Genomic DNA, 18,873 nt, shown 5'->3' on the forward strand with positions numbered 1-18,873 from the left:
CTAGTTAGTTGCCCAATACGGAAGATAATTGGCTGGTTAAGCCCTCCTGTCGAGGGGCGTATCACACGCGAGGCGACGCAGCGTGCACAGTCTGATTATATTATTGATTACCTTGTTCCAGGAGTGACAGGAAGACAGCTGTGAGGTTAACGGGGGTAGATTGCAAGTGTATTTTGGACTTAAAGAATATATGAAGAACTTACCAGTAGTTCGAAGAGATCGGTGACGTCACCAGTAGGGCTTTCATAGGATATCCCGAGCACAAGGCATTTTTCTTTCTGAGAGTGGTGGGGAAGAGAACTGTGGTAAGGGAGTGGAAACGGAGATAAACGGTAATGAGTTGATCGGGGAAAGGCGAAACGGGGGACGTGGCTGCGCACGGAGAACGCCGGCCACGGCAAGTGTAGAAGAAGGAGGAGGAGCAAATGAAAATAGGACGACTGTATAAGAACGTCACAAGGGGTACGCAGCCGCAGGGGGCTACATGCGCCTCGGCCGCAGGGGGCCGTAAGGGTGTTGTGTAAAGGAAGAAAGAAAGAAGAAAATATACAAATGTAAATACTATATTTTAATAATTTTCCTTAGCGGACTATCGCAAGTCCCCAAACTTACGGGGCCAGGTAAAGGTATAAGGCTGTGTATTGTAAGTGTTAGTAAGATAATAGCTACCAAATAGGGGAAGGATAACAAGTGAAGCGCTACTATGTCATACGGGACAGGATCGGGAGGGTGGGGGAACACCCTCACTACCCCACTACAACACATATGTACAACACTGTCACCCCATAGGGAGAAACTGATCAAGTATAGCATAGAATGGACACAGGGGACGGACAACAAAATCATAACACCATGGCCGCCTAATGGTAGCTTCGATCCATATACCCAACATTCACTATTAAACCATCTGCATAATACATACAAAGGGAAGAAGTTGACACACCACGTGGAGGTGTTTAACTTATGGAGGATGTTCCAAGGGTCCAGACCAGGACCAAATGGAATGTTCACTGTGGGGGAAATACCGGAAGAAAAAGAGATTAAGGAGGAAGGAGAGAATGGGAAAAAGGGGAGTGAAGACCCAAAGAACACGGGGAACGGACAAGAGGGAGGAGAAAAGAATAATAACTCAAAAGAAAATGAAATAAAAAAGGAACAGAGCAACGATATACCCCTAGCAAAGGTAGTGAAAATAGAGGGAGGGGGGTTGTACCCTTTAAGAGAATTAGGAGAAATAGAAAGAGGACAGTTAAGGGCGGCTGAGGGGTACTCGAACCCGGCATACAGCCCGCCACCATATATGGCTCATAGGAAGATGCCAGCAGGGGAGGGGAGGACTGGAGAAGAACAAACTGTGGAAATAGGACATGATGAGTGGGTAGCTGCGCAGATACTATTAAAATTACGAGGTTCATTAACAGGAGAAGAGAAGGAGGTAGTAAGGAAAATAGAAGAGGATAATACCAGGGAGAGTGGAATGAGAGGGGAAGAGCTGTTACGACAAAAGGAAGAGATTTTGGAGGAACGACTAGCAGAGTTAAGGGATGAGCAGAATGAACTGATCAAACAGCTCGAGAGGGAGGAAAGAGAGAGAGCGAGGGAAAGGAAAGAAGGTAAGAACGAATTGGAAAAAATAAGGGAACGAACTGAGGAGCAAAGGAGAGAAGCTGAAAGGGTAAAAGCAGCAGCAGAAAGGGTATCAAGAGCAGTGCTACGAGGGAGGAAAAGGGAAGAAGAAGAGAAAGAAAAAGAAATGGCAATGTGGAAGAAGAGATTACTATCAGAAACAACTAAGAAATACAAAGAAGGGAGGGTGATAGAGAGTATATTAGAAAGGGAGAGGGTGAGATGGGAAAGGAAGAAAGAGGATGAAAGGATATTGGAAAAGGTGAGTAGTGAAGTAATGGAGGAATTAAAAAGGAAAAGGGAGGAAATTGGTAGAGAGATGGAGGAGAGAAATGAAGGGGAAAGAGAAGATAGGAGAAGGGAGAGTGAAGTAAGGGGGTATGTATATAGAGACACAGAAGTAGCAACAACATCAGCGCAAAGGGGAGCGGTTGGTAAAGGAGAAAAGGGAGAACCGGACCTAATAGACTTAAAAACAGTAACAATCAAGGGGAAAAAGACAGAGTGGGGGCTGCCGTTTATGAATGACTTTTGTAGTGAGGAAGAAGAAGGAATGGAGAAGGAAGGAAGAAACAGTGAAAGGGAAAGCCTAGATAAACTATACACCACCCGGACCAATACAGACTCACCATGGATCTGTAGGAGAAAGGATGAACTCGAGAGAAGTGAGGAGGAAGAGCAAGGAATAGCGGAAAGACAGACACATGAAGCCACACCGTCACCATCACACCCTCTCCCATCCCACCCTACATGCTCAACCACCTCACGCCCATTACGTACAATCAAACTTGCGCCCTTCACAAACGAACTGACACCCTATGCAGGTCGGCTTAGAGACCTCCCTAGACGCAGGCAGGAAGGACGAATACACACGCCCACATTAAATACAGGAAATGATGGAAGAAGGGGAAAAGATGGAGAAGAAAGAGTTACGAGCAGGGGAAATACTGACGAAATTGACGATGTAGGAGAGAGGGAAGAAGAGGAGGGGTGTGAGGACTCGATTTTATGGAACCCAAGGGGTAAAACGAGACACAACTTAATGCCACTTCTGGAGAGGGGAGGGGTTAGACCACAGTACGTCCCTTGGAAGCATACAGACAAAGAAAATATAAAGTGCAGGCTCCCATCATTAAGTGGAGGTGCGGGTAAATGGATATATGAAATGGAAAAACACACCGCAGGACAGAAACTGGCAGTGGGAGATGTAAAGGGCCTTCTAATATCGATATTAGGGGATGCAGCGGATGACATTTGGAAGAGAGCGGGATTCCCTGGGGTAACAATAGCAAACACATCGCACGATGGGGCACCATTCGCAAACTGCAGACATGCACTATGGCAGGCACTGAGGGTACAGTACCCAGACACATCAGACATAGGAGCAATTACCTCACGCAAGATGCGTGAGAACGAAGATCCTGTTGATTATATCCAGGAAATCCAAGAGAAGTGGTGCATGGAAACTAGAGAACAATGGGACAAAACACCAGCAATATTTTATCATATACTAGTACAAGGGCTCCCAGAAGGAGTTCAGAAACAACTGAAGAAAGTAGTGGGAATGGAAGCAAAAGCATGGCCAGAAATACAACTGACAATAGTGCATCATTGCAGGACATGGCAAGGAAAAATGAAACAAAGGGAAGAGGACAGGAAAACGGAAGAGGCTAAACTAGTACAGAAAAAACTTACTAAATACACAATGGAAGGGGCACTAATAACTACACCTACAACAATGACCCAAAGCCCCACACAAGTAGTGGCTGCACAAGATCCCTCCCAAATACCACCCTCACAGACTATAACACAACAGGTGCCGCCACTCCAACCATACACGACCAACATGGGAGGAGGATACTCAATGCCAGGAGCTGGGTATTATAATTACAATAGGGGAAGAGGAGGAATTATGAGAGGGAGAGGATACGGATATAACACACAACAGCAGGTGGGAGGACTTAGAAATTCCTACCCCACCGGGCAACCAGTATACCAGGACAACACAGGAAGCTTTCCATGGCAGAGTAGGGAACCACCGGTGTGTTGGAGTTGTGGATTAGTAGGGCACATGTCACGCACGTGTAGAGTAAGACCAGGAACACCATCATGGAGCGAACAGGGACAACCAAGGCCCACACAGGAACAGCAGGGCATACAGCAACAGCAGACGTTGCAACAGGGAAATGAACAGCAACAACTAATAACACAACAACAGCCACAGACATATTCGCTGCCACAACAACAGGTAGCGATAACACAACAACCCAAAGCACAACAAACACAACTGGGTAGGGTGACGGTCCTGGGACACAACCCTTACACAGGAAATGGTCAATCGTTGTACCCTCAATAGGACAGCCCACAGACGGCCTTGGTGTGTCCCATCCTGTCGGTAACACCTAATAGTGCGGAGGAACCACGCATAGAGGTAACGATAGGTGACAAAAAATTATCATTCCTTGTTGACACCGGGGCGACCCTGTCTTGCATAAGGGAAGGTAAATTTAAGATGTCGGGCGAAGCCATGAACACCCAAGGATTCTCTGGGGCTAGAGGGTTGGTTCCTTTTACTGATAACATTCCCTTATCTATAGGAGATTATGACATGTCAGTCCCACTTTTATATTATAGTGCCTCACCAGTAAATATACTGGGGAGAGACATCATGAACAGGTTGAATATGACGATCTCCTTTACGGAGGACGGCATAATTTGCTCTACTCCAGGAATTAACATGCTCACAGCACGACAGATTATGCAAGCAGACTGCGGACAGACAGCGATTAGGGCTGAGCCAGTAGATGGCGAACACTTCCAGTACGGGACAGACATGGCATTTGCATGGATGCCAGGGATAGAGGGAAAGATCTGGAGGAGGCCAGCAGCCTATTTGCTCAGACCAGAAACACCAGTCAATGAACCAGAAGGAAAGGTGGTTCCAGTGGACATCGAGAGCATTATAGCAACAGCTGATTACATTGCTGTACATGCCCAAGACAGAGAAGGAAGAGCATGGAGGGCAGTGATAGCACTAGCAGAAGGATGTAGACTCACCCAGGTGTCAGATGAGGAGCTGTTCTCAGAAGAAAAGGAGGAAGGTGAAATGGTGTTTATGATGAGTGTGGAAATATGGCTAAGAGTGGCGTACAAACAAGTGGCACAGAAAATTGCAATGGCACTTGAGGCACCCACATCCACCCAAGTTCCCTTCTTTGAGGAGGATATGACAAAAGTACCCACATCATTATGGACTACTAGCCCCTATGACGTGGGGTGCATAAAAAGTATAGGGGGAGTAAGGATAAAATTGAAAAAAGGTGCAATACTCCCCAGAGTGAAACAGTACCCACTATCAAAAGAGGCAGATGAGGGCATATATGAAACCATAACGGCCCTTATAGATAATGGCATATTGGTCCCCTCAGAATCACCATGTAACACGGCTGTATACCCAGTGCGCAAGGCTAGAGGGGGGTCTTGGCGCTTCATACAGGATATCAGGCCCTTGAACAACATAGTAAAAGCAGAATACCCCATAGCCGCAAACCCGGCCACAATATTGTGTGGCATTCCAGCAGAAGCATCACGATTTACAGTGATCGACCTTAAAAATGCTTTTTTCTCAATACCATTGCACCCAGACTCACAAGATCTGACAAGCTTCACTTACAGAAACACAAAGTGGAAACACACCAGATTGCCACAAGGGTACTGCGAATCACCCTCAATCTTCAACAGAGTAATACAGATGGATTTGGGTAACATTGAAGTGGAAAGCACAGTGTTGCAGTATGTCGACGACATAATAATTTGCAGTACAAACGAAAGAACATGCAGAGAGGACTCATTAAAGATGCTGACAATATTGGCTGAAAAAGGTTACAAGGTAGACATTGAAAAGTTACAGTACTGTCAAGAACAGGTACTTTACATTGGTCAGCTCATATCCCAACATGGAAGAAAGATTGCACCACAAAGAGCACAGGCCATTTCAAAAACGCCAGTGCCACAAACAGTGAGGGAACTGCAGCAGTTCCTGGGTCTGTGCAACTACTGTAGAGCATGGGTATTTGATTACAGCTCATACATAGGATCCCTGCTTGAGGCGTTAACGGAAGCAAATAAAGGGGAGAAAAAGTTGGGGTGGACAATGGAAATGAAAGAGGCTTTTGATGAACTGAAAGATGCGATATCAACTGCTCCGGTACTGGCAACCCCAGACTATGAGCGACAATTCTTTATATTTTCACATTGCGACTCAGCAGTAATGAAAGCAGTGTTGGCTTAAAAAACAAGCATGGGCTACAAACCAGTAGCATTTTACAGCGGCCACTTAGATCCTGTGATGTTAGGTCATTTCCCTTGCGAACAAGGTCTCGCCGCAGCTGCTTTTGCGGTAGAGAAAGCATCAGCAATCACCATGGGGTGCCCAACTGCACTGTTTGTGGAACATGCACGATTTGCAATATTGAATAAACCTAAGTCCACCCTAACCACGCAAAGGGCATCAGGTTATGAGATCATCTTATCCAGAGCTGAACTATCAATTGTTAGATGTAGCACGGTCAACCCTGCAAGGTTCCTAGCAGAAGTAATTGAGGAAGGAGATTATGCCCACGATTGTACGCAAATAACTGAAATGTACTCATGTACTAGAAAGATTGAAGAGAACGCACTAGAGGGAGGTGAGCTCCTGTTCATTGATGGGTCATCAACTATCGACCAAAGGGATGGTATAAGGAGGACTGGGGCAGCAGTGGTAAAAATGATGGAGGTACCGGTGTGTGTGGCAATGAAATGTGTACAACTATCACAGCATTATTCCGCTCAAGCAGCAGAATTAATTGCACTAATCTTGGCGTTGAAGGAAAGCTTTGACAAACGAGTGACCATATATTCCGACAGCGCATATGTTACGTCCACTGTCCACTCAGGGCTGTCGAAATGGAGAAGAAGAGGGTTTAGGAGAGCTGATAGCACTCCAGTGGAACATGCCCTCCTATTGGCTGAACTAATTGAAACAATAAATGACCCCCAAGAATTAGCTTTGGTCAAATGCACCGCACACACCAATGGTGAAGACCACATTTCAAAAGGGAATGCAGCAGCAGACGCACATGCAAAGTATGCTGCATATTTTGGTGAGATATGGAACCCCCCAGAGTCAAAGAGAGGGAGAGGGAGGGAAATGGCTAAGGAGATGTTGATAAGAGAAGGGTACACCCATCTCCCAGCCACACAGATAATGGAGCTACAAGCGGCTGCACCAATGGCAGAAAAAGAAATATGGGTAAAAAGAGGATGCACAATGTCACCAACTGACGCACTATGGCGCCAGGGTGACACTGGAAAGATTGTAATACCACTGGCACTATTGAACACCGCCCTGAGCCAACTACACCACCCAGCCCACACAGGCAAGGAAGTAATTGCAGCACGAATTAGGGAAGACTGGTTCTGCCCCGAGTTAAATTCTCATGTGTCAAATTTTATCAGCAATTGTCTCACATGTCAACAGTTTACGGCCGGTCACACCCTGAAGGTGATAAGAGGTACTATACCCCGGCCAGAGGGACCCTTCCGACATCTCCATATTGACTATGTTGATATGATCAACATATGTCAAGGAAATAGGTATATGATTGTAGTAGTATGCCCATTCTCGAGGTGGATTGAAGCAGGGCCCTGTTCACACCCAGATGCATTCAGAGCAGCTAAATTCCTAGTGAGGGAGGTCTTCCCCAGGTGGGGAGTGTGCGAGGTACTGCGGTCAGATAATGGCCCACATTTTGCAAACGAAATGTTCCAGCACATCACATCCTTACTGAACATCAAGCATACATTTGCATGTGCATACCACCCACAGGCCAACGGTGTATGTGAACGCCTGAAAGGCCTATTAAAGGAGGCAATTGCGAAAATACAGCAAACAACAAAGAAGAGTTGGTTGTATTGCCTTCCACTAGCCCTATTTGAGCTAAGGAATAGACCAGGTTCCGACCACCACCTCACCCCTCACGAGGTGGTTACTGGACGTCAAATGCGCCTTCCCCTAACGCCAACATCAAGAGCATTTACCGACCACGAGAGTACTGCAAATGTCCTTGGTGATGAAATGTACCAATATGTGTCTTCTTTGATTACTAGTGTAGTGTTTGTGCCTCAACAGCTCGAGCGCATGCGGGGCGGGTCTAACAGCGATCAACAAGAAGACGCGGATAAAGAATTGGAAAAGGAAAGACTGTGCAAAGTTGCTAAAGGTGACCACGTACTACTTCGCAATTTCAACAGAAAGTGGAACAGCCCACGCTTCACTGGCCCCCATCTGGTAGAGGAGGTATCAACGAGAGCAGTAAAGCTACAGGACAAACGTGCCTGGAACCACCTACACGACGTAAAGATCTACAAACTCCAGACCCACCCCAGTGCCACCGACAGGGCCACTGGAAGAACAACAACAGCGTCACCAACGGAGGAAGAGACTTCTACCACAACTAACGGCCTAAGTGTCCCCATACCCTGCCACCCCTCATATACCCCAGAGACAACTACTAGAAAAGAAAGGGGTGATCCCCATACCGCCCACCCCATGGTTACACGATTAAAGAGTAAAGAGACTTCCGCCAGTTGAGCCCCAAACCCTCTGCCCATTGACCCCCTACCCACTGTAGTAATAACTGAACTGAAGGACATTGTCTTGCACATATACACATGTAAACACCTGAATGTTCTCTTTCTTTTCTCTCGCACATGCAGGTACAGCGTATTATTGTACTACTAAGAAAGTAGATAACTAACCAATTCACTGCCCAGGAGTAGATGGTACCCTCAGACGATAATTACCTGGAAGAATTGTCACACCAATTTGTATATGAAATAAAAAGGCCAACGTACCTGAAAAGAAGGAGGGTACGTGTCTACTACACAGCATTCCTCTTGGCCATAGAACATTCAATGCCCCACCTCCAACCATACTTGCCTGCCCTAAGAGATAGATTGCTTAGATTGGCGTGGGAACAGCTCTTCGCCTGGGCACTGAATGACTACTTGATAGGGAGAGCTTAAAAACGACAACTAACACTAATAACAAGCATATTAAGAATTTTCAGGCGGGCAACTGTAACGTCGCAAGAATAAGCTGCCGGACTGCAGCAAGGTAAGAGCAAAATGCCGGTGAAATTAGCATCTGTAATAAAATTGATAGGGATTTTAATGATCACCGGGTTCTTGGCTGCCTCTGTATGGCAGTACAGCTATGCTATCAATATTATTGCTGTACCCAAACCTAATACACCCCCACCCCCAGTTGCAACAGGTGTTACGTCAGGTGGTACTAGTAAAATCCCACACAAGGAAAATAGAGTTAAACGCAGCACATACTCAGATAATAAAGGTATTGACAACTACATACAAGATTCAGCACACATCTCAAACAACATATGGTACCAACACATGACCCACATAGGTAAGCAGACAACAGAAGACAGCTGCTACGTTTGCTCATTAATCCCATACGCCATGAGCGCTTCTCGAACATTTGTTGCCACAGAGATAGATGAAAAAATAGCACGATGTATAATATACCTGGCACTGTTCCAGACGAAAGGAAGATTTCAAGGGACAGTGGTGCAACTGGTGTGGAAAACACGAGATACATATCCATATGAAAACAACTTCCTCAAGACTTATTTGAGTTACCACAAGAGCAGTTTACATGCTGAAGGATTCAGATACATAACAAGTGGTCCTGAAAAAGGAGAAACAAAGAAAGTAACACTACAGTACCTACCATGTGATTGGTACGCCACTGAAGTCCCTGGTAAAAACGGATGTTGGGAAAGACCACTGGTGATAATAACAGGGAAGGTGTACATGAACAACAAATGGGACATAGGAGTGGTTGGCAGCAACATGGTAACAAGAGAAAATATTTCAACTATTGATGGACACAACCATAGATGTTGGATGACTTGGGTCAAGTACGTACCCATGCTCACGTGGATGGAGAAGGATGAAGACCCAATAACAATACTGCCGCTAACTGTGCCTAAGGTATGCTACCAACATAAAGGGGAGGTGGACGTAGGATACAACACCAACTGTGAAAGCGTGATGGAGTTACCTGAGGGGGGAGCAGGAACAGCAGTAGTAATGGACCATTACTGGGCCTGTGGAAAAAAGGCATACCACACACTGCCCCCTCTGTGGAATGGTATATGCACAATGGTGCACGTTAATGTACCATCACTAGTGGTACCCAGAAACATGTCAATATGGCGAACTTCCCCAAAATGGATGAAGTGAACAAAAGGAAGAAGAGATCTGTACAACCTCAGAAGGGGCCAGAGAGCAAAACCGACAGCAATAATACTGTCCTGAATAGAAAGAAAAGACAAGGAGAACCTCTGACAGGAAATTACCTATGGGGAAGGTCGGAAACAGCACTCACTTCAATTCCACCAGACCACAGACTATTCAGCAGAGCAGCAATGTTCTTCTCCTCGATAATACATCCAGGACTACAGGCTTACGCAAACACAAAATGGCTCCAGATAACTCGATGGGAACTAATGATGACTATTAATTCTACGGTAAATGGATTTAACGCAATAAAAGAGGAACTGCGAGCTGTGAGAATGGTAGCACTTCAGAACTGATATGTACTGGACCTCCTCACAGCAATGGAAGGAGGAGTTTGCGCTAAGATAGGACAATCATGCTGCACATTCATCCCTGCCAACGATGCTGACAATGGTACACTGACAGAAGCAGTTTTACAATTGGCCCAGATGCACTCAAAAAAGATGGATGAAAATAAAGGTGTGAAAAAGGATGAGAGCTGGTTTTCAATATTATGGTCATGGATGCCATCTTGGCTGTCAGATGGACTGAAGATTATAGTTGGATGTACTATTTTGGCTGGAGCTACACTGATCATAATATGATTTTGGAAGCCTCGGAAGGCACGCACCACAGACGAGATGATCGAAATGGTTGGTATGCACCTCTTGATGCCAACAGATGACGGCAAACACACAGGCACAATCATAAAAGAGAGAGAGAAGTTGCGCAACCAGATCATCATGAACCACCTGGACCCACCATCTGTGAAGCTCAAAAACCCAAGAAACCCAAGGAGCTACATAGGGAAATGGGTATACTACACTCCTGGATGAACCTGTGCATATATGTATTGGTCATTTGAAGACCATGTTAACCACTATGGACATTTGGGAGGAATAACTAAAATATGGAGAGTAAGAGGAGATAAAGAAAAGGATATGTTTGTGGTCGACAAGTCGACCAGAGGGGGGACTGAAGTGGGAGAATGGAAGAACAGGCTCCCGCCCTTCCCCTCTCGCGCTTGGCCTAGAGGATCACGGCCTAGACCCCCGCCACGAGAGGAGTTTGCCTATCTACCAGACGACCAAATACCCTGGTACAGGAACATACGGATGTGCCCACCTACCTGCCCAGTAGCCCGCCCTGTCCATGCCGACACCTGCGGCATGGATCAACTCGACTAAACCTACACGTCGTTAGAGATGCCATGACGACCTAGCCAACGGTCAGCACACCTGTGCAAACATGCACACCGGACACTCCCACACCAATCCACACAAAGAACATACTCAGTGCTATGAAGTAGGCGACAGACATACCCACGTTCGTGCATCTTTATTATTTTCCACATAGGCTCTCAAAATGCAGAAACGCAAGACGCATAATGAACTTATCTAAAAAGGCTTGCTCACGCTTCTTCTAAGAACCATGTACCATAATGAAGAATATAACGGAGACACGATACTGAGGATAGAGCAATATGATACCGTAACCTAAAGCGCTCTGCATCAAACGGTTCCACCTATGCACCAGGCCCAAGTAGGCCGCAAGCAAAAGCTTCCATGAACATTGAATGAGCAAGAGCTCGGTTGCTGACCCTGCAGAATGAGCCCGGCGAAAGCACACCGCCAAGGGCACGATGTTGCAATCTCGCACGCCGCAAGCCGACGCCAAGGTCGCACCTGCAAGATAAACCAGGCACACAGTGGGAAAAACAATATTAATTGTGCTGAATTTTGCCTCAAACACGGTCCCACCTCACGTGACAAAGCCAAACCTGACAGGATGCCAAGCCCGGGAGGAAGGAGACGCCTGAATTCCACGTTTCAAGACACAGGCAGATACAATTAAAAGACTCATTGGACATCTGCAGCAGTGGGAGTAGTCGACCTCCCAACATATGAATAAATCCTCACATTGTTTACACCTACCCATAGTAAAACATTGTTGCAAATGACAGGTGCACCGCGAGCTGGGAACAGCGATAGTCTCAGACTGGGAGGCTCGCGAGCGGATCAATCAGAACATGGGGCTCTTATCACTGACGCCATTAACATTGACCAATCCTCAGAGGTCTTCATGTAACAATTTTCATGTATCAAATTGAAGGGACAGACCAAGTATACCACCTGACTAACCCACAACCACTAACACCGTTCTCTATATGTATGCTATACTAAGCCTACCACTCGAGTAACCAATCCAGAGTGGAAGTAGGTTTTTTGCTAAACTTTCTAAGGTGACGCAAGTAGCACGTCATACTAAGGTAAAAAGGGCCTGCAAGCCCCACGATTGTGTGTGTGTCAGGACGGACGCGTACGATCCTTGACCCATCCCTGCCGTTTTGTCTAATAAACAGCAGAGTCACCTTGCTTCTTGCGTGTGTCTCATACTCTATCTCTTTTGGGATATACGGGAGGAGTTGGGGCCTCCCTGCCCGGAGGTCTACGGACGGCCCGGCCGACCCCGGCAGAATTTCCCCCCGACACTCCTGGTCCCTGACTCGCAGAGGATTGCATGCAGTATTCCTTCCAACATGGCCACTCGGAACGGAATGCTTCGGATCAGTCTATGCGTTCCACCCTGCTCATCCTACAAGAGAGACACGCCCCCACGGCTCCGCGCGTCTCAACGCTACCGCTACCTGTAGTCGGACGTCCTTTGCCGGAGTTCGATTCCTTGTTCCCAGCTCCTTGATTCCCCGTCCTATTCCTACCCTCTCCAAACTCCTGGAAATCCTTCTGCGCTCATGTGACGGTCCTCCGTGCCTCAGAGCGTAACTTGTTTGCTTCCTGGAGATACCCCAGACTTTCTGAAGGCTCCTGGAAACTGAACCGCTATCCTCACGCTGGATGCCGAAGATCAGCGTTCGGGTCTATACAAATCTCGGACTGTAAAAAAGAAGAAATCCCAGAAGGTCGCAAGTACTCAACAAAAACAGGTGAGACGGGAAGAGACTTGTGACACTGCTAACCTAACCTTTAATGCACTCTCTCTTGCCTTTTTGATGAATAACTCCATAAGGGATGATTGGTGCCTCACTGTAACCAGCCGCCAACCCAATTTGGGCGTGTTTGCTTGTCTTCCTTATCAACCTAGCGCACAAAGGGCTTGAAGCACTCTACATATGCCACATAAATAAAATTAATAAATGCAATTATTACCTAATAGGGCTTGGCTAGTTGGCGTTATATTTAGCAGCTTTTTAAAATCAAATATCATCCAATTTGTAAATATTTCAACAAATATTTGTGGTGTATTTGAAAGTTTTCTTCTGAGTGGCCAATTATGTTATTTTCCTTGAAAATTAGACAAAATGGCTAATTCTACTGAGAGCCATGTAAAAAACATCCTGGGTCTCATTCCAAGTTTGGTGGTAAGACTACCTCCAATACCGGTACCGAGTCCGCCCTCGTTCAATGGGGACTTACCGGTCTATTCTGACCTTTGCGGGACCGGTAAGTCCACATTGAAAAAGCCATTCCCCATTTCCATTTGAGCCCCTCAATGGGAAGGGGGAAGGCACTAATAACAGTACCGCAAAAACCAGGCATTAAGGAAAGGACCCGCTAAGGGAACTCGGAATAGGGCGCAAAGGGATTTCCGGCACCGGTGTCCTTACCTGTGCCCGGTATCCCTTTGCGCCCAACTCGTAATGAGGCCCCCTGTCTGCATAAAATGAAGGGAGCAATCTATTTTCACAATATGGTGCATGTCAATGTATATTTGGTAATATGATTGAAAGTACTATGTGATTTAATATAATACTCAACGAGCTTGTGTATTTTTAAGCACTATTTATTAAATAATGTTGTGCTTTTAAACTTTTCTATAGATCCATATCAGTATCAGTTTCCCAAAATTCTTTTGTACTGGTCGATAAGTATGTTGATAGGTGGAAGGGGGGGCACATCTTCACTGTGGCTTGATTTACCTGGTGAGAATCAGTACAGAGCCTGTGCTTGGTATTATTTTCCTTACATATGAAAACTATTGGGGCTAAAGCCGTAGAAGTTGAAGTGCAAGTGTTCGCTTAGTGTACACACTTTTTACAAGATTTTCTAGAATTTTTCCTTTAAAGACATCTCTGAATATAACAGTAGCTGGGTCTACACTCATCTATCAACCTACGTAGACTAGAGCACGTCACTAACAGGGGACGGTCCCAATGGATCCCAAATGAGTATCACAGCCCTCCCCAAAATAGAAATTAACATGCCTCTTACTTGAGTCCATAACACTATTTCCAGTCTTTAAGTCAACACAATGCACAGTGCGTTTTATATGATTTAAGGTTGGGGCGCCTTAGAAGTATTTTTAAAGGATGTTGAGAGCATTTGTTATTTTCCTTGAAAATCTCCCCGGGTAAACCCGTCTAACGACTGTGGAAGTTTAGGATTTTTACAAAAGCACTTGCTGCTTTGGCATTGATTTTGTTCTTGGCTTGGTAAAAGGAAGACAGTAGAATTCTACTGGCCTTCTTTTTCTTGACACTTAACCTGACTGTTTGGTCATGGAAGTCGTTTGCTCCCAACCCTTTAAGCATTGGAGTAGTTTGAATTACAAAAACATTGTCTGACTTCCTTTCTGCTTTGAAACTTTATTTTGGCATTACCACCATAAACGTTAGACAACATCAATCACAATAACAGCAGAATAAAATACAGTCACAGCCATAACAAGAAATACATTGAAAAACATGAGAAACACATTAAAACAAAAGAAATGCAATAAAAGCCGAAAGAGACAAAAGTCTATTGGATCTTTTGGCTAGAGATTTCCAGTTACTATGCATTGAGCACCATGTACACAATTGGTCACTGGCATTAAGCACAAATCACCCTTGTCTGAAACCAAATGTCTAAAGAACCGGGATAAAACATTTCTTGCTCTTGGCCAAGTGCATGGGACAGATAAAAAATGAGTTTTCTATGGACAATTGGGACAAGTGCCCATGGCTCTTCGGCATTCCAAGTCAAAGTGGTGATATTCAGTCCCACACAGCAGAACCTCAGTTTTATAATGATCATGCGATGTTGAGCGTGGGGTGACAAGAGAAGATAAGGCTGGGGGCCTGGAAAGCAAGACATTACTCATTGGAATCTATTCCTGGGTTTGCTCATCCCACCATATATCCTATAAATTGCATAAAATCGCGCATTGTTGGTCCTATACCCTTCAAAATCCCCCCTGGAGTCCATCCTCTGTGGCATAATGGGAACTTCTCAAAATCGATTGCTACTTTGGTCCTTGATTTTGTTCTTGGCTTGGAGAAGAGCCGGTGAATTCCACTGGCCTTTTTCACCTAGCACATAATTTATCTGTTTGTTCATGGCAGTTGTTTTCTCTTCAACTATTTTCGGCATAGAAGTATTTTGACTTCCAACAACATTGAAAGGTTTGGAAATGTTGATGCTTGGAAATTGATGACTTTCTATACTAAAATGTTAGTTGAAGTACTGATTATCATTGTAAGTGAGTCCTTGAACATCTATGTCATGTTGCACTGCATCCTCAGGATGTGTCTGTGTTTGAGTCTTTCCCTGGACTGTTTGCTCTGGGTTTGATTGATGTGCCCCGAGTTTGATGTTCCTGTTTCTCGATGTGCTGGGTGGGATGGTGTTCTCTTCTTCTTTGTCTGTTAGTTCATTTCCACCTCACTCAACTTCACTTCACTGAAGAATCCTCCTTAATACTTTTGAAATGAGGCCCATTCCTATTTACACATTTGTGTCCGTGCTGTGCAGTGGCAACTAGGATGTAACTAACACATGTAAATGGACAGGTAAGCTGAGTTTGTTCTTGGGCTTGCAGTCTTTCCCATTACAGTTTTATGGCTCATTCCTGCAAACTCCTCTGCAGCCTTACACTTTGGTTGCTAAGGCTGTGCCATTTAGTTGCCTCTTCTTCACATAGTGTGGGGAATTAAAATCAATTTCACTGATGTGTCGGAAGCGGCCTCTCACAGCGCAATACTGGGTACGCTGAGTTCGATACGAGGTGCGGCTTGACACGACTTCCTTGCTCGGGTACGCACGTTCTCTCCACGCCGCAGGGTCCTTTCCTCTAACGGAACGCGGAGCGGCGGTGGAGCGACGGAGGTGCGGCTGGTTTGACACGGAGGCTCCCAAAGCTCGTGGCAGCAGACGAATGACTGCATGACGAGTCACCGCGTGGTCCTTGGTCCCCCTAGGCCCACGGGAGCTGCTGTATAGGCTGTATAGGCGGAGAGGCAAAAGGACGGGGACGGTGACCACGAATCCGGCGAGGGGAGTCCCGAAGCTGATTAAGAAGGCGGGGCACCGTGCTCTCTCCTGCTGACTCCCATATACATGGAATATGGTGATACAGCATCACGAGGGCTTTGCTGTGAATATTGGAGGTGAGTGGTGAGCTGTGAGGCATATCCCTGGGGCTACACCTTACGCTCTCCGCATCTGATCCTCATATAGTCACCATTGAGGCTCATTGGGCGCTATGCTCGCGTTTGCCAGCTGTGATAATATAATAATCTGGTGTAGAGTTTCTGCGCCCTATTAACCTCGATCTGAGCGGAAACTACCACCTTCCTTGAACAGTGGGGCTTTCGTGGGAACTTTGTTGGATCCCATACTCATACCTTGTGACCATTTTTTTTTTGTTAAATTTGAGTAGTGGGGCCAGTGCTGCCCAACATACGCAATCGGGCCTCAAGGTCATACGCTCAGGAGACTGCAGGCCTAGGCCTTTGATCCTGGGCATGTTGTGCTACTGTGAGTGTTGAGCAATCTCTCTGGCCCCAGGTGAGAGGGACTGTCTGGATAACGGTGGCCAATCCCTCCCCATTTCCTCTGGGTCGAAGGGGTTGATAATCCTTCTCCAGCAGTCACTATACCTTTTTCGTGATATTGTCCCTTGTGATATCTAAGTGTGGAGGGTGCTAACTTGTGAAAACCCGTATGCCTCCGAAGAAGAGAACTACACAGCTAAAGTATAATCTTAGCGGAACCAAGGGAATGGAGACAGCTAAGAGTCCCTCGAACAATCCTACCGTGCGGGTAAAACCCAGAAAGAAAGCTAAGAACGAAATACCTGCGGACCAGGGAAGGATCACTGAGTTTTTTCCACAAAATCCACTTCCTGAAACGAATTCTACCACGATTGAGGAAGCCTTGGTTCTTGTGCCCTCTAATGAAGGATCCCTATGTGCCTCTAATTACGATGACATTGACAATAATTCATTATTGGAACTATGTGTTAATATTCAAAGGAAAATGACTCCTGCCCCAGGAGCGATACCTACCAACATGGACTGCGCCAATGCTAATAAGCAGAGAAATACTCTATTAGTATCCCCTACTCCAGTTGAATGCATGGGCAGACTATCAGCATCACCAAATTTGGCGATGGCTTCTATGGAAGACAGCCCCATAGCTGATAGTGAATGCCTGGCTGATACCTATCCGGGAGTGACAGAGATTGCTGAGATCCAGTCCTCAGTTGCATCACTGCAATTTGCCCTTAAGGTCTTACTAAAAATGACGGGGAGAATTCTGGATAATTCAAATGCCCTAATCTTAGAGATGGCCGCGAGAGAGAAAGTAGAGGGTTCTGCTGAAGTTGATCAATCAGCAGAGTCCAATCTATCGGAAGCCATAAAACTGGTAGACATAAGTGAAGAACATCATTCTGAAGAGCTACAAAGCCCGGCGATGGTGACAGACAAAGAAAACGAAGAACCATTCTTTTCGCGTAAGCAACGCATAATGGCCAGGAGGGCAGCGGGGATTAAAAGAGCTAAAGAAATGGCCATCTTCAAGTCTGTTAAGGAATCCGCCGGACACCCCTCAAAGAAAGCCAAAAAACAGGCAGCCAGAGCAAAGAAAAGGAAGAACAGTGGTGAGGGCTGCTTGACTAGTTGGCTAATATCTGACAGAGAAAAAATGATTGAGCCTGAGGAGGTGGAGGATATATGTGAGGAGGAGAATCCGAGGGAAGGGCCGGAGATTGTGGACAAGGACAATCTCGGGAGTCCATTAGAGTTATCAGCAACACCTATCATAACTCGTCCCACCGAATCTACATCTACCATGGAAGGAAATCGTATATGTCTTATAAAGAATTTATATCTAAGTGAAAACTCAAAATGGCTCTCTCGCTCAGAATTGTTAATTAGACTGAGCTATGTGCCACAACTGAGGGTCCTCAAGTCAGACTATTTCCAATTCGTGGAACCACTAAAAGGCCCTAATCCTCAGGTCTCAGCATTGCATTGCAAGTTCCTATCTACCGCGACATTGTTAAGGAACTATAAGACCGCATTGAAAGCGGTTGATATGGAGGTTGATGCCGATCTCAATGAACCAGATCTAAGACAACTGCCCGCTAAGATAGATCTGACAGCTGAAACCAACCCCCGCCCCAATTTCTCTGAAGGAAAAAAAGTGGACATCTCAGACATACAACAAGCATTAAAATGGATTGCGGATTCACTACCTGAAGTGCTGCTAAAGCAATGAGATATGTCTATTCTGTCCTGGAACTGTAGGGGTTTTGCTCACTTGTTGTCAACTGAGGGCTCTATTAAGATTTTAGATAATCATAGTTGTTTTTGCCTTCAAGAAACTTGGGCTATGGAGCCATTGATTTTGGATGGCTTTGTCATTTATCAAAGGGCTGCTAATAAAGTTACAAAGGGAAGACCCTATGGCGGACTTATCATTGGGGTGGCTAACATGTTTGGTTCTAAATTAGTGAAAACTGATTGTCCCAGTAATTTGATGGCAGTTGAGGTCGATTATAATAACCAGACAGGAATGGATCACTTGCTACTAGTTAGTCTATATAACCCCCCGAGTGCACTAATAAGAGAACAACTCCAGGAGGCCTTACAAAATCTATTGGCTACCTGGCTGCTAAAAC

The sequence above is a fragment of the Ambystoma mexicanum genome, chromosome 8 (assembly GCF_040938575.1).
Source record: "Ambystoma mexicanum isolate Mex_15411 chromosome 8, UKY_AmexF1_1, whole genome shotgun sequence".
In the NCBI taxonomy this organism is placed as follows: domain Eukaryota; kingdom Metazoa; phylum Chordata; class Amphibia; order Caudata; family Ambystomatidae; genus Ambystoma; species Ambystoma mexicanum.